The following is a 6,385-nucleotide window of genomic DNA, read 5'->3' on the forward strand; positions in this document are numbered from 1 at the left end:
AGATGGCATCGTGTTTAAAAATCAAACAAAAATCCTTGGATTAGTTGCCAGCTATGGAACTGAGTCTGTTTCCCATAAGAATGTAGATTCCTGAGAGTTCCCATTGTGGCTCAGTGGGTTAAGAACCTGACTAGGGTTCAGAAGGATGCAGGTTCAGTCCCTGTCCTCGCTCAGTGGGTTAAGTAAGGGTCCATTGTTGCCTTGAGCTGAGGTGTAGGTCAAAGATGCAGCTTAGATCCCACGTTGCTGCGGCTGTGGTGTAGGCTGGTAGCCGTAGCTCCCATTTGACCCCTAGTCTGGGAACCTCCGTATGCCATGGGGTGTGGACCTAAAAAGCAAAGGCAAAAAAAAAAAAAAAAATCCAGATTCTTAAATGAGGGAATAAAAATCAAGATTTGCCAATTCTTAGGCTGCATGGTGAGCACTGGGAGTTGCCGTCTAGAGGTAGGTTCTCCTTCCCCACAGCCTCTGTCACCTGTTTCACTCACATCACCTGCTTGGCCTCTGGGCATCGTAGTTGCTGGGTTCTGTACAGATACCACTGATGCCTCTCTTGGTTTTCATTACCCTGAGGTGGGTAAGAACCCTTTAACCAAGGAGACACCCACCCTTTGCTGGTTTGTGCAGAGTTAAGCCTTCATTCCAGGGCCTGGGGCTTGGGTGGTCTTCCTTTGGCAGGCACTTCATGGCCCAGTGCTTCGTTGGGGTCAAGGGAAGGATGCAACGAAGAACAGGCAGTGGAAACAAAGCGGAGTTCCTGTTGTGGCTCAGCAGATTAAGAGCCTGACTAGTATCCATGAGGACACAAGTTCGATCACTGGTCTCCCTCAGTGGGTGAAGGATCTGGTGTTGCCATGAGCTGTGGTGTAGTTCTCAGACACAGCTCGGATCCCACATTGCTGTGGCTGTGGTGTAGGCAGGCAGCTGCAGCTCCGACTGGACCCCTAGCTGGGGAACCTCCATATGCCATGGGTGCAGCAACAAAAAAGGAAAAAAAAAAAGGGAGTTCCCGTCATGGCTCAGTGGTTAACAAATCCGACTAGGAACCATGAGGTTGTGGGTTCGATCCCTGGCCTCGTTCAGTGGGTTAAGGATCCAGAGTTGCCGTGAGCTGTGGTGTAGGTTGCAGACGTGGCTCAGATCCAGTGTTGCTGTGGCTCTGGTGTAGGCCAGCAGCTGTAGAGCTGATGGGAAAAAAAAAAAAAAAAAAAAAAAAAGAAGAAGAAAGAAACAAACCCTCACATTGCAAATGTTCATGATGGAAACCCATTCTCTGCTTTATATTGGACCCCCTTGAATTGTCACAGTACTGCAAAATAGGTGCTATTACTAGTCTCATTTTGGAGAAATGGCAGCTAAGAGGTGAAATCACTTACCCAAAGAGACTCAGCTTACCAAGAGTAGAGGCAGGATTTGAACCCAGGCGGTCTCTGGGATTTGAACCCAAGGCTCTGGAGTTTCTCACAAACACATTGCCTATCAGAGGGTTTATGTCACCCAGGCCCCCTTCACTCCCTTGGAAGTTTGGTTTCACATCCTTCCTGAGACCCATGAGGCTTGAGTCAGTTTCTGTTCCTTGCAACTTGAGACACATCTGTTAGAGCTGTGCTGTCCCAGACAGTGGCCACTTAGTCACATGTGGCTATTTTAAAGAGTTAATAAAAATTCGAAAACAGTCACTTCCTCAGTGGTACTAGTTGCAGTTCAAGTACTCAACAGCCACATGTGGCTGGCAGCTGCACTGCTGGAGGAGGCAGATATAGAACATAATGAAGGTGGTAGCAATTTTGTTAGAGCTGTGTTGGATGTATAAAACCGGGGTTCGGGACCTCAGGATTTGGATTTCAGCTTATTAGCTGTTAGCCTGGGCTCCTCTGGGGAGGTAGGTTAGAACCTGCCCCATAGGAAGTGCTCCAGAATTGGCACTTTACACTCAGCATAAGCACATCTTTTGGGTAAAGTATTTGTTCCCCAGACTTAGGGATTTACATAAATAACTGGGTCAGGAATTAGTTAGCTGGTTCTAGGGTCTTCTGAGGCTGTAGTCCCAGCGTTGTTCAAGCTGTAGTCCTCTGAAAGCTCGACTGGACGGGAGGAGCCACTTCCAAGATGGCACACTTACATGCCTGGCGAGATGGTGCTGACTGTTGGCAAGAGTCCTGAGTTCCTTGCCATGTGGACCCCCGTAGGGCTGATGGAGTGTCCTGATGACATAGTGGCTGGCTTTTCCCAGAGAATGATTGAAGAGAGCCAAGTGGAAGCAATCATACCTTTAATGGCTGAACCTCAGAAGTCACACTGTCACTTCTCTTAAATCTCATTGGTCACACGGGTCAGCCTTATTCATTGTGAGAGGGGAGGCCAGAAGGGTGGGTGTACCAGGAGGCAAGACTTATCAGAAACCATCTTAAACGCTGGTTACTAGTAGCCCCATTGCTGGTCAACTCTGGACAGGGGTCTGTTTATCGGAAGAGCAAAGTCTGGGTGGAACTTGGTATATGATATCATTTCTGAGAGTTGGGCACGGAATGTAAAGTGGTTTGGACAATATTGGGCCAGTTTGGGGCATGATCTTGTCAGTCTTCTGAGGGAGCAGAAGCACTGACCCCTGTGTGGGGGAATTTCTTCTTGGGGGCGCAGGAAAGCTTACTGGCCACAAAGATTCCCCCTTGTCCACAGTTTGCTATATGGTTTTAGGGAGGAGGATGGTCAGAGTTTTAAGCTGGCCCCCAAGATTTCTGCCCCCTGGTGTATACAGTCTGCATATTTTCTTCCCTTCAGTGTGGGCAGAACCCGTAAATATGATGGAAGTCACTCCCATGCTATGGTTACACTGGGTAACAAAGGAGAAGGGATGCTGTACCTGTAATTAAGGTCCCGAATTAGTTAGGTTTTGAGTTAGTAAAAAGGGAGATTATCCTGGGTGGGCCAGACCTAATCAGTTGAAAATACATGTAAGAGGGTCTGGAAGCTTCCTAATGAGAGTGATGCGCTCTTGTTGGCCCCCAAAGAAGCGAGCTGCTGTGATGTCTACAGCTACAAGGTCATGGAGTTTGCCAACAACCACATGAGCTTGGAAGAGGATCCTGTGCCTCGAAGATATTGCAGCCCTGGCTGACACCTTGATGACAGCCTTGGGAGACTCTCAGCTGAAGACCCAGCTAAGCCGTGTGTGGACTCCTTGCCCATGGACCTGTGGGACAATAAATGGTGTTGTGTTAACCTGCTATGTTTGTGGTTATTATTTACGTAACATAGAAAATAAATACAAGAAGGTCACGCCTCCTCTGGTCCATCAAATTCCTTATCTGTTAAAGGGAAGAAGGTTGGGAGTTCCCTCGGTGGCTCTGTGGTTAATGAGCCCACCTAGGATCCATGAAGATGCAGGTTCGATCCCTGGCCTTGCTCAGTGGCTAAGGATCTGGCGTTGCCATGAGCTGTGGTGTAGGTTGAAAATGTGGCTTGGATCTGGCGTTGTTGTGGCTGTGGTGTAGGCTGGCAGCTGTAGCTTTGATTTGACCCCTAGCCAGGGAACTTCCATATGCCTTGGGTGTGGCCCTAAAAAGATAAAAAAAAATGAAGTTTTGCGGGGAGTTCCTGTTGTGGCTCGGTGGTTAATGTATCCGACTAGGAACCACAAGGTTTCGGGTTCGATTCCTGGCCTAGCTCAGTGGGTTAAATATCCAGTGTTGCCATGAGCTGTGTGGTATAGGTTGCAGACTTGGCTTGGATCCTGCGTTGCTGTGGCTCTGGCGTAGGCTGGCAGCTACAGCTCTGATTAGACCCCTAGCCTGGGAACCTCCATATGCTATGGGAGTGGCCCTAGAAAAGGCAAAAAGACAAAAAAAAAAAAAAGAAGTTTGCGGTATTTAGATCATCTGTAAAAGTGCTTCTGAAGTAACAGTGGCAGCAACTAGCCCATATAAAGTGGTTAACTATGGGTCAGACGCTGTTGAAAATGCTTTACATATATTATTTCATTCCTCATGACACAAATTCTATTTTGCCCATTGACAAAAAAGGAAGCTGAAGCACAGAGAAGTCAAGTGCACTGAACTTGCCAAACTCATCTAGTTAGTACATAAAGCTTGGCTGTTGCCTGAAAAGCCACTATTAGCTGTGCGTTCCTTACGAGTGTGAGGAGAAAGGCATACATGTATGTATGTATAGTGTATGAATATATACAGATCTTTCTCGACTTGCAATGGGGATATGTCCTGATAAACCCATCGTCCACTGAAAAGATCATAAGTTGAAAACAAATCGAACCTACTGAGCATCATGGTTTGGCCTTCCCTACGGTGGGCACTTACATTAGCCTACAGTCGGGCAAAATCATCTAACACTAAGCCTACCTTTATCATAACGTGTTGACTCTCTCATGTAATTTACTGACATTGCACTGAAAGTGAGAAATACAGTGGTGGTCTGGGTCCAGAATGGTTGTAAGTGCAATCAGCTGTTGATTCTCGTGATCGATCTCGCGTGGCTGACCAGGAGCTGAGGCTCACTGCCGCTGGCCAGCATCAGAAGAGAGGTTTGGACTGCATAGCCCAGGAAAAGATCAAAATTCAAAATCGGAAGTACGATTCCTACCGCATGCGTCTCGCTTCTGCAGCACCGTAAAGTGGAACTATCATTAAGTCAACCACGTAAGTCGAGGACCATCTGTACATGTACCTACCGGGACAAAACCAGCCAAGCCCAGGATACTCCCACCCAGGATGAGGGGCTGATGGTGCACGTCCAGACCCCAGCCAGGGTCAGGAGGAGGCTGCTCGAACCAGATGGGGGTTGGGGGGTGACCTTGGCAGAGTGGGCCCCACTTCAGCACTCTATAACCCGAGGGAGTCCTCAAACAGCTTGGTCACAAGATTCTGCTTCCACTGCCCTGCCCAAACTTTACCTGCCCCTCCCAGCCTCCTAGGGTGTAAGCGGCCAGCTGGAACAGGTGTTAACCACTTTACCGCTGAAATGGTTCCTTGGGTCCCACTGCCCTGCCTACCTTTGTTCCTTTAGGTCTGGAACAGAGCCAAGTCTGACCGGGGGCTTGAAGGGGGTGATTTTCTTGGTGCACATGGTCAGAGCTGACCCTTGCACAACCTAGACTATATTGTCATACTAGTTTTGTCCCCCATTCAAGCCACTTCCTCTCGTCCTTGCCATCTTCACAGTCTGTGCCTTCGGCTGTCAGCATCCTCCCCAGGGAGGAAGGTGTCTGAGAATTTTACCCATACTGTGGTTCTGATGAGATTCTATTTGAGGAAACTCAACTTAAAAGAAACGGAAGAGAGAGAGAAACCCAAAGTTCAATGCTTAAGCCAGAAGACCGGCTTTTTTTTCCCCCAGGGGACCCTCAGACAGCATGAGTGCTGGTAAACGGGAAGATTTTGGAATGGAGATTTTGAAATTATTCTCACCATGTGCCCCATTGCTCCCCTCGCCCGCTTCTTGGAGCACACACACACTAACGATGGGTAGAAGGGAATTAAAAGACGAGTGTTAAGTAGAGAATTAAAAGAATCTCAGAGTCCCAAACTTAGCACCAAAAAGGATAGGATTCAAATCCAGCGCTGCCATCAACCTGCTCTCAGAGTTTCGTGGGCTTTCTCTCTCAGAGGTTCAGGTTCTCTAGCTCTAAGATGAGGAGGGGATATGGACTAAGGCAGTGATTCTCAGCCTAGCAGCGTTCTGATCTTGATAGCATGAAAAAGTTTATCTTTTAAAAGATACTCTTTAAGAACCTTAACAGTTCTTCAACTGAAAAAGAATGAAAACTCAATTTTGGGGAGGAGAACAGTGCCACCTGCTGGCTTGACATTGCACTTGCAAAGTCCAAATACCTGCAGATGCGATGCTGCTCAACTTGGTATTTATCGAGCACCAAGTCCATGTTCAAGGCATTGTAATGCATCCTCCAGGACACGCCAGGATGAGCTCCTTTCAACATGAAACTCACAGTCTAGAGGGGACACTTGACGCATACATAAAGCCCTTTGATCCAAGGTGGGCAGTATATGGTCTCAATGTGGTTCTACTTGATCATTTCCATACCAGGTGAAAGCATGGGGCCGGGGCCAGCTTTATGGGCTTGTGACCTGGGCAGTCACACAAAAGCCTGTGCTTAGCAGGGCTCTGCCTTGAGCTCATGCTCTGCTATCACTGTCTTGAAATTCTTAGCCATTTTTCTTTGGCCTTGTCCAAGGCATGAGGAAGTTCCCAGGCCAGGGATCAAACCTATGCCACGACAGTGACCACTCCTGGTTCTTAACCCACTGCGCCACCAGGGAGCTCTGAAATTTGTAATACTTTTTGAACAAGGGTCCATATGTTTTCATTTTGCCCTGGGCCCCACAAATTACATGGTCAGTCTTGCTTTGGGGAA

Source organism: Phacochoerus africanus, chromosome 3 (assembly GCF_016906955.1).
Source record: "Phacochoerus africanus isolate WHEZ1 chromosome 3, ROS_Pafr_v1, whole genome shotgun sequence".
Taxonomy (NCBI): domain Eukaryota; kingdom Metazoa; phylum Chordata; class Mammalia; order Artiodactyla; family Suidae; genus Phacochoerus; species Phacochoerus africanus.